The 15,583-nt window shown below is 47.6% G+C and overlaps 1 pseudogene; it reads left to right on the top strand.

Annotated features, from left to right (window-relative positions):
- Positions 1–1,748: 1,748 nt before the first annotated feature.
- LOC144592751 (uncharacterized) overlaps positions 1,749–15,583 on the top strand; it is a 79,832-nt pseudogene continuing 65,997 nt past the window's right edge.

The following is a 15,583-nucleotide window of genomic DNA, read 5'->3' as shown; positions in this document are numbered from 1 at the left end:
CCCATGACAGCTGTTAAAATGTCTTTGACATCTCTCTGTGGTGATGCAGATCGCTTCGTACTTATGCTCGGACTGACTTTTGATTTCAATCATTTTAAAAGCAATTCTGGGACAAATCATCATCGCAGTCCTTTAGAAAATAAGTCATTTAGAAAGTTAATCTTCAAGAGGAGTGTTTTTATAAATGTTTGTATATCTGGTGGTGGTAAACCAAAAGCAAATATATTTTGAAGGATTTTGGTCTGAAAAGAAATGAAGCTTAAAAGAACATTCTCATTTTAAGAGATGCAATAATTACATCTCATCCATCAGTTAAATACGTACATTATTACATCTATTACAGTGAGCACAGATGAAGGGCACTGATGATTGCTTTGATTGTCGATTTGGCATGTTCAAATTTCAGATGTGACTTTGGCCCAAGACTTCATTGATCAGATGGAGAGGAGAATCTTGGGGTCAGGGACAAAATGCATTCAGAAGGTGGGGGATTATCAGGACCTTGATTTTTTTTTTTAGGGAGCGGTGCAGCCTCGGAAAAGGGTGAATTTCATTGAATTGGTTACTTAATTTATAGGCCACCTACCTCAGTACTGCAGGTGGGGATAAATGGGTCCCTTTCAGAATGGCAGGCAGTAACGCATGGGGTACCGCAAGGCTCGGTGCAGGGACCGCAGCTATTTACAATATACATTAATGTCTTGGATGAAGGGATTAAAAGTAACATTAGCAAATTTACAGATGACACAAAGCTGGGTGGCAGTGTGAACTGTGAGGAAGATGCTATGCGTTTGCAGGGTGTCTTGAACAGGTTGTGCGAGTGGGCATGCAGATGCAGTTTAATGTGGATAAATGTGAGGTTATCCACTTTGGTGGTAAGAACAGAAAAGCAGATTATTATCTGAATGGTGTCAAGTTAGGAAAAGGGGAAGTACAACGAGATCTGGATGTCCTAGTGCATCAGTCACTGAAAGGAAGCATGCAGGTATAGCAGGCAGTGAAGAAAGCCAATGGAATGTTGGCCTTCATAACAAGGGGAGTTCAGTATAGGAGCAAAGAGGTCCTTCTGCAGTTGTACAGAGCCCTAGTGAGACCACACCTGGGGTAATGTGCGCAGTTTTGGTCTCCAAACTTGAGGAAGGACATTCTTGCTATTGAAGGAGTGCAGCGTAGGTTCACTAGGTTAATTCCTTGAATGGCGGGACTTTCGTACGTTGAAGGTCTGGAGCGACTGGGCTTGTATACTCTGTAATTTAGAAGGATGAGAGGGGTTCTTATTGAAACATATAAGATTATTAAGGGACTGGACACGCTAGAGGCAGGAAACATGTTCCCGATGTTGGGGGAGCCCCGAACCAATGGCCACAGTTTAAGAATAATGGGTAGGCCATTTAGAACGGAGATGAGGAAGAACTTTTTCACTCAGAGAGTTGTGAAGCTGTGGAATTCTCTTCCTCAGAAGGCAGAGGAGGCCAATTCTCTGGATGCTTTCAAGAGAGAGTTAGGTAAAGCTCCTAATGATAGCGGAGTCAGAGGATATGGGGAGAAGGCAGGAACGGGGTACTGATTGTGCATGATCAGCCATGATCACGGTGAATGGCGGTGCTGGCTTGACGGGCCGAATGGCCTACTCCTGCACCTATTGTCTATTGTCTATTGTCTATTGAATATGTCACAGTCGTTGCAGACTTCATAAGGACTGTGTTCTTATAAAAACCTTCTGAGTGTTTCCAAACCAGAAGCCTTGGATGATCCAGGAGATATGCATTCTTCTGATGTCCAGATCTCGGGCATTCAGGTTTGGTGACGCAGTGGTCTATAAGAAGTCCAGTTATGACCTTGACAAGGCCATCAAAAAGCCCAAAAGGAACTTCCGCTCAAAGCTGGAGGATGAGGCGGATGTTTGGCAACTGTGGCAAGGCTTGAATGCCACCACCTTCTACAAGGTAAAATCAGGAGGCAGCTCAAGCGACAGCGAAGCATCATTTCCTGACGAGCTCAATGCGTTCTACGCACGCTTTGATAGGGAGAGCACTGATGTGCCTTCCCGAGCACCCTTATGCCCTGATGGTATTACAGTCCCAGTGACAGAGGCAAACGTCAGAAAGTGCCTCACGGGGGGTGAACCCTCGGAAAGCGTCTGGACCTGATGGTACACCCGGTCGAGTTCTCAAAACCTGTGCAGAGCAATTGGCTGGAGTTTTTGTGGACATTTTCAACCTCTCATTACTGAGGTCTGAGGTTCCCACCTGCTTTAAGAGGGCATCAATAACCAAGAAGAGTAAGATGACTTGCCTCAACGACTATCGACCAGTGGCACTAACGTCTGTGGTGATGAAGTGCTTTGACAGGTTGGTTATTGTTGATATCAACTCCTGCCGAAACAAGAACCTCGACCCACCATAGTTTGCTGACCGTCACAACAGATCAACGGAGGATGCAATGTCACTGACTCTCCACTCTGCTCTGGACCACTTGGATAATAAAAACAAAGTCAGGCTGTTGTTTATAGACTACAGCCCAGCGTTCAATACCATCATCCGCTCCAAGCTGGTTACCCTGTGGAGCTCCGATCCAAACCCACTAACGGGTGAGTATTAATCATCTTTTGGAATTCGGAGGAGGTACAGCGGTACAATTAAACATCTCTGGGTATCGCTGCGATGCTGCAGAAATCTTTTTTAAAGTTTCTGCGTGTTTTGGGGCTACGACGAGCAGTATTATCAGCAAACTGCGCAGCTCCCACAACTGGCAACCTGTCAGGAAACTGTAACACACCAACAGGGGGAGAAAGACTTTCTGGACTGTTACAGCTGCGTCCGGAACAACCCCTCCCCCTCGCCGCTGCTGACTGGGCTGGTCTGGCTTTCATATGGTGTGGGAGGTTTTCTTCACCGTCTCGACCTTCTTCTGCGGCCTTCAGACCTGGAAATGACGGAGCCTTCTTTCTCTCGGAAAGAGCGGTGAAGTTAGAAGGCTTCCAACAACAAAGACTGCAAGCTAATCCCTTTCGTTGCTGCAGGAGCAGCGAAGACCAGTGGGGATTGCCTGCGAAAGTCTGCAGCTCGCCAGGGAACGCAGGAGAGCCGAGAAAGCCGGGATAAGAGGTTGTGACGCAGCAGTTTTTGTGGGAGCCGCCATTGTCAACCTTCGAGGCAACACCACTCGTCTCCCTCCCTCGAACTGTTCCACATTTGTTTTGTGTGTGTGGACTTGGCCTTGTGCCATTTGGACTGTCTGTTTGGTATTTTGTGTAAGTGTTTTGCTTATTTGTAGCGCCTGATATCAAGCAGGGTCAGTGTTCTGGGGAATCGGGGCCTTTGAGGAGTTATGCAAAGCAGCGCTGCTTCGGCTGCTCCTCTTGAGGCCTGGTTCCCCATGAGGAACCTATCTTTCAAGGATGCGGTCAGGTGCTACTTACCCCCCCAAATGAACCTGGAGGACTGCGTGTCTGCGGGTGGTCCTGATCAACATCCCGCCCTTCATCGCAAATGAGACCCTTCTTCCCCACCTTAACACCCTGGGGAAGGTCCTCACGGACATCACCCCAATATCCATGGGGTTCTGCAGGAAGGAGCTGCAGCACGTTCTCTCCCTCCGTCGCCAGCCGACTATGCTGCTGGACCAGGAGGAGATAGTCGACGGGCGCTTCTGTGTCCAGCAGGATGGGCGAGACTTCACCATCTTCTGGACATCGGAGTATCCAAGGTGCAATACCTGCAAGGAAGTGGAGCATATTCGGAGGAATTGCCCCAAATCCCGGGGTGGAGCCTCTGCTCCGGTGCCACTAATGCCCCCCCCCCCACCTTTCCCACCCCCACTCCCACTCCCACTGTAGTTGAGTCAGAGAACCCTAGGGTTGCGCGGAGCGCGGGTGGGGGTGGTGAGGGTCAAAAGAAGGGGGGCAAGGTGGCAAAGACGGTGAAACACCTGGGGAACAAAAGCCCCGGAGACAAGAACTTTCCACCCATCCCGCAACCTCCAGTTAGGGACTCCGCAGGCCCCATAATCCAGCCGGGGGGCAGGAGGGATCGGGCGGGAGGAGGGGGAGCCGCAGACGAAGGTTGCTCAGGGGACCCCAGAGTCTGTGAGCTCCTCCTCTTCGAAAAAAAGGAGGAGAAATCTCTCTAGGGAGGAGCGGAAGGGGGGCGTACGGGAATCCTCCAGGGGGGAAGGGAGTACTGTGGTGGAGGAAGACTCCCGCCCTCTGGTTCTGGCCCCGGTCCCATGCTCTGCAGGGGATTCTGGGAAGAGTGGTGATGGGGACCGCTCGGGTGAAATGGTGCAGGGGAGATTCCTGTTGGGGAGGGAGTCCCGCATCATGCACCTGAGGAAGCCCAGGAACAACCCAGCCAGGACGATGCAGGGGCCAGGGTAAACCGCAGGAAGAGCGAGGCCATGCTCTTTGGCAACTGGCCCGACCGATCTTCCATCCCCTTCACCATCAAGCCTGACTTCCTGAAGGTGCTGGGGATCTGGTTCGGGAAGGCTGGGGCATGTAACAAAAATTGGCTGGAGTGGATAGCCAAGGTGGGGAAGAAGCTGGAGCTGTGGAAGCAGCGCTCCCTCTCCATCACGGGGAAAAACCTGGTCATCAGGTGTGAGGTGCTCTCGGGGCTGCTGTACTTGGCGCAAGTGTGGCCCGTCCCTCCCTCCTACGCCACGGGGATCACCCGGGCCGTCTTCCGTTTCATCTGGGGGTCGGCGATGGACCGGGTGCGACGAGCCACAATGCACAAGTCGGCAGACAACGGGGGTAAAGACGTGCCCAACGTCGCCCTCATTCTGATGGCCACTTTCGTGTGTGGCTGCATCAGGCGGAGCATAGAGCCAAGGCACGTGGGCACCAAATGCCACTACCTGCTGAGGTTCTACCTGTCCCCGGTGTTGCGAAGGATGGGCCTGGCGCAGATGCCACGCAATGTGCCAGTCAGCTGGACATTGCCGAACCATCTGTCGTTTGTGGACAGGTTCTTCCGGACCAACACCTTTGACCACAAGTCCATCGGGCAGTGGTCAGCACGGAACGTCCTGCAGGCACTGCAGGGGAATGACTCCATGGATCCTGTGGCGTGGTTCCCAGAACAGACAGCCCAGCTTGTCTGGCAAAATGCCTCATCGCCAGTACTCACCAACAAGCACCAAGACCTGGCTTGGCTGGCGGTGAGGGGAGCCCTCCCAGTCAGATCCTTCCTGCACCGCCGGAACCTCACTACCAGCGCACGCTGCCCTCGGGACGGCTGCTACGGAGAGGAAACGGTGGCCCACCTCTTCAAAGAGTGTGGATTTGCCAGGAGAGTCTGGAGAGGTCTGCAGGGGTCCCTGTCACGATTCATTCCGAGCAGCTCCGTCACAGAGGACTCTGTGCTCTACGGACTGTTCCCAGGGACGCATTCCGAGACTGACATCGAGTGCTGCTGGAAGGTCATCAACTCGGTGAAAGACGCCCTTTGGTCTGCCCGATCCTTGTTGACCTCCCAGCGGAGCGAGCTGTCCGTCAAGGAATGTTGCCGACTGGCCCACTGCAGACTGCAGGAGTACGTGCTGAGGGACGCTCTGAAGCTCGGTGCAGCCAACGCCAAGGCCCTGTGGGGGAGGACCACAGTCTAGGGTCCTTCCGCTGCTGGACATGGGGGGCAGGGTGTGGTGGAGAGAGACGCCCCTCCAAATAAGGGATATGTATGTAAATGTATGTAAAGGTCTAAGTAAATGCCTGTATTGAATATGTAACCTCCGGGAATGTCGGATGGGTTTGTTTTAAAAATGATGGTTTGTAAATGATATTTATAACTTGAATAAAGTATTTTTTGATAAAAAAAAAAAAGCATGCTTGTGGAGTTAGGGATGGTAGGCAGGGAAACCAGCCCTACTCTCCCTCAGGACTTGGTAGACACCTGGAGGAACCACCACCCCAAATCTAGTGCCTTCTTCAGGAGGTCACAGGGGGGGGGGGGGTTTCGCATCGACCGCCTGTACATTTCTCGGGCGTACGTCTCCCGTGTCTTGGGGGCCTCCGTGCGGCCGGTGCTGTGCTTGGACCACCACCTGGTGTGGGCGAAGTTTACCCCACGCGCCCACGCGGGGTGGGGGGGGATCCACGTACTGGCACTTTTACAGCAGGCTGCTGGAGGATCGCCGCTTCCGGGACTTGTTTGTGAGGTTCTGGACCACGTGGAAGGGGAAGCGGGGAGGATTTCACTCCCTGCGGCTATGGTGGGACGTGGGCAAGGCCCACATCCGGCGTTTCTGTCAGGAGTACACTAGGGGGTCGACCAAGAGACACGATTCCAAGGTCAGACAGCTCGGGAGTGACCTGCTCGATTTGGATTCGCGTCTAAGTCAGACCGGCAGGGACCCGACCCTCTGGAGGGAATACCAGGTGAAGAAGGACGCACTGAAGGAGCTGCAGTTACAGCAATCCCGAGGCGCGTACGTGAGGTCGCGGATCCAAATGCTCCGCGATTTGGACCGCGGTTTACCCTTCTTCTACTCGCTGGAGAAGTGGCGGGGAGTCCGTCAGCAGTTAGTGGAGCTGCTCGCTGATGATGACTCCCCCGTCACCCAACCAGAAAAGATCAATGCGGCGGTCCATTCCTTTTATGGGACCTTGTTCTCACTGGATAGCTCCGGCGGGGACGAGTGCAGTGATCTGTGGGAAGGTCTAGCCACGGTCGGCCCGGAAGCTGCTGCCCCTTTAACATTAGATGAACTGACCGCGGCCCTCCATCAGATCCAAAGATGCAAATCCCCTGGCCTGGACGGCCTGAAAGCAGAGTTCCTCCGCACTTTCTGGGGGACCCTGGGGGAGGACTGCACCATGGTCCTGAGGGAGAGCCTGGCGACTGGAGAGATGCCCCTGACTTGGTGGAGGGCTGTCTTGGTCCTTCTGCTCAAGAAGGGCGATCTCCGCCTTCCAAAGAACTGGCATCCGGTCTTCCTCCTCGATACCGGCCACAAGATCTTTGCTGAGGCATTGCTGGCCCAAGTGATCCACCCTAACCAGTCTTACACGGTCCCGGGCCGGTCCATCCAGGACAATATCCATCTTGTCCAGGAGCTGATCTACCTGGCTTAGGAGACCAGTGTACCCACTGCCTTCCTCTCCCTCGACCAGGAGAAGGCTTTCAACAGGGTGGATCACGAGTATCCGCTGAGGACTCTCGGCCGTTCGGGTTCGGACAACACTTTGTGGCCCGGAGCCGACTTCTATACACCACCGCGGAGTGCCTCGTCAAGGTCAATGGATCCTTGACGGCCCCCATTCCGTTCCACAGAGGAGTACGTCAGGGCTGCCCCATGTCAGGCCAACTGTACGCCATCTGTGTGGAGCCATTCCTTATTCTGCTGCGGAGGAGGTTGACGGGCATGCTCTGGACTCTTGGTGGGTCCCTGATAGGTGGACTCCCTCCCGGAGGAGATGAGGTCTTTCGCGTGGTGCTCCACTACTTGGGAGTCTACCTGAGTCCTGTCACGGAGACCTGGCCGGTGAACTGGCAGGAGCTGGAGTTGAAAGTCGTTGCCCGGCTGGGGCGCTGGTCGGGTCTCCTCAGGGTGCTTTCCTAACGGGGCAGGGTGTTGGTCATTAACCAACTCATGGTCTGCCTGCTGTGGTACAGATTGACTACATTGGTCCCATCAGCCACCTTTGCTGGGATCATCCAGAATTTGGTGGACTTCTTCTGGGGCAACGGGAAGCACTGGGTCTCTGCAGCGGTCCTGAGTCTTCCGATTGAGGAGGGCGGTCAGTCGCTGTTGTGCATTTGCACCCAGTTGGCTGCTCTCTGCCTTAGGACCCTGCAGAGATACCTGCACTCGGAATGTCCTCCCAGGTGGCACATGCTGGCAACGCACTTTTTCCAACGGGGCCGCTGCCTTCAAGGAGGTACGCGGATCCCGATGGTGGCGTTAGCTGTGCCGTCCTGCTGGAGATGCCCGGCTTCTTCCAGGACTTGCTGAGAGTCTGGAACCTGGTTGCCGTCGACCACGCCCCCCCTTCACTGACGGAGGGTGATGGCCCGCGTGTGAGAGTAGCCGACCCTTGTCACGCCCCACCGGATGTCGTGGGGGCTCAAACGTGTGGAGTACTTGCGGCTGAGCAAACCCCCGCTCAGCCGGAAGTGCTCGTCAGACCCAGGCGCCGTAATCCTTCCCGGGAGCCGGTCCCACACAACATGAGCCGACTTTCCTTCACACTGTTCATCTCCCTCTGAGACATAGGGAGGCATGTCCTGTACGGGCTCCTGCTCCACACCCCTTGCCCTGGTCCACCGTCCGGACACTAAGTGGCGATCAGTGTTGCCTTCCGATCGCGAGGGGGCCCACTGGTGGGGCCCTTCTACGCAGGGATTCTCAATCGGGAACCTGGAGTGGAAGACATTGCACAGAGGAGTCCCCTGCAACCTGTTTCTCTCGCTGTTCACAGACTCACCAGCCGCCTGCCGCTTTTGCGGGCTGGAAGAGTCTTTGTGCCACGTGTGTATGGAGCGTGTGAGGTTGTAGCCCCTGTTCCAATATCTAAAGGGGCTGCTCCTTGCCTTTTGGCTGCACTTCTCACCCACTATCCTCATCTTTGGACACCCTGTGTTTAGGGGAGAGGGTAGGGCAGAAGATGTCATTGGGCTGCTCCTGGGCCTGGTCATTCACGAGTCATGGTGCCAGGCAGAAGAAGACTCTGCCTGAGCCAGCTGCCTACCCTTTTCCGGAGTTATGTCCGCGCCCGGGTGGTGTTGGAGAGGGACTACGCACTGTCCAAGGGTGCCCTGGGGGATTTCCGGGACCGCTGGGCACCCTGAGTGCATCCTGGACAAGGATTGTAATATAGTTGTATAATTGTTCATTTGGAATATTTGCTTGTATTGTATTATGGTGGTGGGTTCTGTTTTGTTTTATTGCATTGTAAATATTATTTTTAAATAATTGAATACATTTTTTGAAAGAAAAAACTGGTTAACAAGCTCATGGAACTGGGTCTCTGCGCATCCCTCTGCAAATGGATCCTCGACTTCCTCATCCACAGGCCACAGTCTGTTCAAAATGGCAGAAATACCTCCTCATTAACAATCAGTATGGGAGCACCTCAAGGCTGCGTGCTCAGTCCCCAGATCTACTCACTCTATACTCATGACTGTGTAGCCAGACACAGTGTGAACTCCTTCAAGTTCGCCGACGACACCACCGTTGTTGGCCGAATTACAGATGGTGATGATGAGTCAGTATAGAAGTGAGATCGACCGATTGACCAAATGGTGCCAGCACAACAACCTGGCTGTCAGTATCAGTAAAATAAATGAACTAATTGTGGACTTTGGAAGAGGTAGGATGAGGACCCATAATCCTGTTTTTATCAATATGAGAGAGTCAAAAACTTCAAATTCCTGGGCGTGCATATTTCCGAAGATCTTTCCTAGACCCAGCACACTGATGCAAATTTAAATAAAGCACATCAACTTCCTGAGTAGATTAAGGAGATTTTGTACATCAGAGAGGATTCTCTTGAACTTCAACAAGTGTACAGTAGAGAGCATCTTGACCAATTGCATCATGGCATGGTTCGGCAACTTGAATGTCCTGGAGCAACAAGTAGTGAACACTGCCCAGTCCATTACTGGCTCTAACCTCCCCACCACCGAAGGGATTTATTGGAGTCGCTGCCTCAAAAAGGCAGTCAGCATCATCGGAGACCCACACTATCCTGGCCAAACTCATTTCACCCCTGCCATCGGGAAGAAGGTGCAGGAGCCTGAAAACTCTAACATCCAGGTTCAGGAATAGCTTCTACCCTGCAGCCACCAGGCTGTTAAACACTACAACCTCAAATAAGCTCTGAACTACAATAAATTATTATTATTATTATTATTATTATTATTATTATTATTATTATTATTATTATTATTATTATTATTATTATTATTATTATTATTATTATTATTATTATTATTATTATTATTATTATTATTATTATTATTATTATTATTATTATTATTATTATTATTATTATTATTATTATTATTCTACTATTGTTTGTTTTTTGAGAATGTGTGAATGTGTATATATATATATGTATGTATGTATGTATGTATGTATGTGTGTGTGTACTTGTGAGTATGTGTTTTTATACACACTGAATTATTTTTCTCTCTCGTTTATCATATTGTTTCCAATGAACTATGTTTACATATTCTGTTTGCTGCAGCAAGTAAGAATTTCATTGTTCTATCTGGGACATATGACAATAAAACACTCTTGACTCTTGACTTTCTTGACTCTTGTTGTTATTTTGTAGCTTTAATGCCCACTGTACCTTTACTGCAGTTAAATACAGGTTTTAACACTTGTAAAAAGATTGAATTAATGTCCTAATGTAGAAACAAATCTCCCCCCTCCCCTTTTTCCCCTCACCCCTCCTTTTTTTTGTGTGCCACACCCCCCCCCCCCCACTCCCGTCTCCTGTGTCCCACCTGGACACACACCTATTTCTCCTCTCCCCCACCCCCTCCAACCACATTCCTTCCTCTGGTTTCATAATGTGCAACTCCAATACTTTTGCGACCTACCTTTCGGTTTTAATCTCTGGCCATCTGCCTCTTTGACCATCAAAATCCCTACTTGCCTGTGTTTACCTATCATCTGTTATGCTTTGTCCTGCCATTACTCTCTCCCAGCTTTCTTCCTCCCCCTCACAATCAATCTGAAAAAGGGTCCCAACCCAAAATGTCAACTATCCATGTTCTCTGAAGAGGCTGCCTGAACTTGTATTAGTCCAGCATTTTTGTCTTAACCTACCTCATACTTTGCTTTTCAGGTCCAGGTACAGAATGGCATCACATTCAATTCAAGTTTGAATTGTTTTTTTGTTTCTTTCATCACAAATCATAATCATAATCATAATAGTACTTTATTAGCCAAATATGTTTTGCAACATACGAGGAATTTGATTTGCCATACAGTCATACCAATAAAGAGCAACAAGACACCCAAATAATTTTTTAGCATGAACATCCACCACAACGGTTCCTCAACATTCCTCACTGTGATGGAAGGCAAAAAATGTTCAATCTACTTCCCTTCTTTGTTCTCCCGCGGTCGGGGCACTCGAACCTTCTATTGTCGGGGTGATCTTGGCTCCCGGAGCTGACGGTCAAGCCCTCCGCTTCGGGGCGATCAAGCTCTACGCATCGGGGGGATCTCAGCTCCCCGGGCCGGGTGATCAGACCCTGGGTCGGGGCTAGTTGAACCTCCTTTAACTTTGGAGCTTCCCGACATCAGCCTTAAACCACCCTTAAAGGCTCCTTGAATGAGATTGCATTTACAGTGCTAAGTCATAGAGGAATATAAACAATAGTACACTGCAGACCTGCTATCTGACTTAGACAATAGACAATAGGTGCAGGAGTATGATTTGTTTGAAATCCTTGCTGCTTTCAAATAGATGAGACTTTCATTCTATCATTTTGTCCTGGAAGCAGACCAGCTTTCAAGAGGTGAGAGTACAGTGTGCCAGGTTTTTCTCTTTATTCCAACCTTTACAAAGGACTTCAATTAATCTACCATTGCTTAATCTGCAAGTGTTTTTTTGGAATGGTCTGTATTTGATTTAGATATGAGTAGGAGTCTCTCCCACTGATTTCTTTTCATACCTGTTAAATATGTAAGTATTGACTTTTCTTGCTACAAGGCTTTTTGTTTAATTTTTTGAACTTTTCAGATATCTTTGCTTTACAATTTTTGCACTCGTAAAAAGATTGAATTAACCCCCAGCATGTGTTTTACTTTTCCAGATATATCCATACCAGGTGATGGTGCCATTTTCATCCCCTTAAGCCCAACTGACATTAATTTTAATGCACAGATAATTTAGCCTTCGAACCATCGAGTCAAAATAGATTAGCAAAAAGGGCAATAGAATGGAAATTGGCCCTTTGCCGACCAAGATGCTTATCCTAAGCTAGTCGCATTTTCCATGTTTTGGGGTTAACCTTTCCAATCCATTTACCTGTCCAAGAGTCCCTTAAATGCTCTTAAAGTACATGTCACAATGCTCTGCTCTAACAGCTCGTTCCATACCAATCTGTTAAAAAGTTGCCCCTTGGGTTGCTATTAAATCTTTCCCCTCTAAGATTAAAACTTTATCCTTTGGTTCTTGATTCCCTGACCCCAGGTAAAAGATTCTCTGCATTCACCCTGTCTATTCCACCCATGAATTTATACACCTCTATGAGACTATCCCTCAGCATCCTGCAGTCCAAGGAATAAAACCCTATCCTACCCAACCTCTCCCCGTAGCTCAGGTCCTCGAGTCCTGGGCACAATCCTAGTAGATTTTCTGTGCAATCTTTCCAGCTTAATGACATCCTTCTTACAGCAGAAAACTGAAACTGAACGCAATACTCAAGCCTTGTACTGCCAGACCTGATCAGAACACAATGAACATTATTAGCTCAATACTTCCCTGCCAACATTTTTCCATGCATTAGGTCTTTATTCTGAAATACCACTACAACCACTTAACTTCTTGGAGCCCTTGTCCCCTTCATCCTTACCTCTTATGTATGGGTTGCGGATGGTTTGGACTTCTTTGTGAGTAAGAATCATACATCCAGTTTCTGTCACATGCCTCCTTTCCAATTACAAGTTAAGCTACTCCCTATATACCCCCAAATTCCCTGAATCAATGATCTGCTCTGGTTTCCTTCATGGTTCCTCATGGTTTTCTCATCAAGTTTCATTTAGGAAATCTACTATAATGGCTTATTTCCCCACTCTGCTACTGTTCATTCAGGAGACTCCCAAGGAATGTTCATGATCATATATTATTTGCTACCTGAGACTTGAACAAATCCAAATGGATTAGCAGGCCCTCCTGGATTTGGAAAGGAAGATCACATCTTACAAATCTTGTAATTTCTGTGTCCTTTAATATGTGGTCAAAAGGGGCTGTACGTAAATGCTGCCTCGAAGATAAAGTCAATGTATTTGATGTTCCCAATGATCTATTCTGGAAGAAAAAAAGAAATTGCAAGGGACATTCAGCAGGAAAGAGAAATAAGGTTATTATTGCAGATTGAATACACACCATAAAAACTGGAAAGAGATTAAATATGGTACTCTAATGTTGTAGGAGAGATGACAATTGAGAGATAGGGCACAGGAAATATTTATTGTTGGCAAGACCAGAGTTGCTGTAGGGAAGAGTTATTGAATCAACTGCATAGATAGAAACAGTTAAAAGGTGATATTGCTTCTTTGTCAGTGTCATTTGTTGCAAAAGCAGCACTTTGGGACATGCCTGGCAGGTAAGGCTGTACTGATGGAGAGAGAAAAGTTAACCCAATATCACAGAGGGACGATTTGTAACAGAAATTACTGATTCTAGTACAGATAGGGAAAATTAGTTTGTTTAAGTGGGAGAATTTTATATTAAATCTGAGAGGCTGCAATCTAAGTCACCACAAACTTTAACAGCTTTGGTTTCTCAACATATAATTGTTATTCTCTCTTTCAGATATCAAAGCTCCTAAATTTCAACTGCTCTGGCACTGGGTTTCCATTTATTTGGAAACCTCGAGACACACCAGAAACTACAGATACCAGAATCTTGAGAAAAAAGCAAAGTACTGGAGGAACTCTTACAGGTCAGGCTGCATCTGTGGAGGGAAATGGACAGACAATGTTATGGATTGTGACCCTTCTTCAACGTGTTGGAAGGAAAAGAAGCTGATGCAAGTTCAAAGTAAGATTTCTTGTTTTGCCAAGATAAATTGGAGTACAGGAGGGTGAGGGGTGATATAGAGGGCTTATAGAGGTATACAAAATTTATGAGATGAATAGATTGGGTAAACGCACAGAGTCTCTTGCACAGAGTATGAGAATTGAGATCCAGAGGACAGGTTTAAAATGAGGGAGAAAGATTTAATAGGAACCTAACTTTTTTACACAAAGGGAGGTGGATGTATGGAATCTTGTATCTTGTATCTTGTGGTCATCAATTCCGAAGAGTCCACCAGGGACTATACTGGATGTATAGCTGCCAGAATGAGCTGCCGGAAGAGGTAGCTGAGGCAGGTCCTATCGCAACTTTTAAGAAACATATAGACAGGAACATGGATAGAATAGGTTTGGAGGTATATGGGCTAAATGTAGGCATGTGGGATTAGTGTAAATGGGACCTATTGGTCGGTGTGGGCAAGTTGGGCAGAAAGGCCTGTTTCTATGCTGTATGACTATGACTATGATATTGGTGAGGCCAGATTTAGAGTATTGTGTTCAGTTTTGGTTACCCTTTTATAGGAAAGATGTTATTAAGCTGGAAAGGGTGTAGAGAAGATTTACAAGGATGTTACCAGGACTTGAGTGGCTGAGATATAGGGAGACGTTGAGCAGGCGGCCATTATTCCTTGGAGTGCAGGACGATGAGGTGTATAAGATAATCAGATAAATAGATAGGGCAAATGGAATATTTTACCCAGAGTAGGGGGAATCAAGAACCAGAGGACAAAGGTTTAATCTTAGAAGGGAAAGATTTAATAGGAAACTGAAGGCCAATGTTTTTACACCAAGGGTAGGAGGTGTATGGAACGGGCTGCCAGAGAAGATGATTGAGGCAGGTCCTATTGTTACGCTGAAAAAAAATATTGGACAGGTATGTGGACAGGATAGATTTAGAAATCTATGGGTCACATACACAGGTGGGACTAATGTAGCTGGGGCATGTTGGTCAGCGTGGGCAACTTGGGTCAAAGGGCCTATTTCTTAATTCTATGACTCTAAGACTCTCTATGCTACACTGTAATGCTGATGTGATACATTGAGCCCACAGAACTGCAGGTGACCCTGGTATCTGAATGAAAGATACGAATAGTTATTCTGTTCAAATCTATTTTGCTCCTAATTTCAATCAACATTGTCAAGTTGCTTTTCAAATGTAAATCTATTTACAATAATACTTAACATAGAGTTAAACAGAAATAGGGCATCAATTAATTTGTTGTCAGATGAATTGAAGCAGCAGTTAGAGCTAACTGTTACCCACAGGTTTTAGCAACCAACTGAATTAAAGAGGTTAAAGATTTTATATTTGTTCATTTGTACCCATAGAGCTATTTACTTCAATGATTTAATTTCAGATTTTTTAAAGTGTAAGTGGATTTAATGCTGTAAGTGGAACAAAGCTGATCAATGCATTAAACTGTCCCATTTGCTACATGCCACGTTACTCTTTTTGTATATTCTACATTAACTCTTTTCACTGTAATGTTGGGCAAGTGTAGCATTAAATATGGATGATGCAACGTATTATCAAATTAAATATATATTACACATAAAAATCGTAGACTTGGTTGTGACTTAGGTCCTGTGGATGGAATACGTTTACTATCTTTCTCACTGCTTTAGTTCACTGGATAACTTGTGGCAAGCCAAAGACAGTAATAGATTTGAGAAGTTTAATGTGTGTCCTACATTCACAAAGCTTAATGGGATTAAGCATGTAATTAAAACTTCAGTGTTCAGTTATTAATATTACTCATTATCATACATAATGATTGAAATTGATCTGCTAGCAGTTATATAACCTAACTGCATTTTT

Source organism: Rhinoraja longicauda, chromosome 1 (assembly GCF_053455715.1).
Source record: "Rhinoraja longicauda isolate Sanriku21f chromosome 1, sRhiLon1.1, whole genome shotgun sequence".
Lineage (NCBI taxonomy): Eukaryota > Metazoa > Chordata > Chondrichthyes > Rajiformes > Arhynchobatidae > Rhinoraja > Rhinoraja longicauda.
Note: the sequence above shows the minus strand (reverse complement) of the source record. Positions and strands in the feature narration are given on the sequence as shown.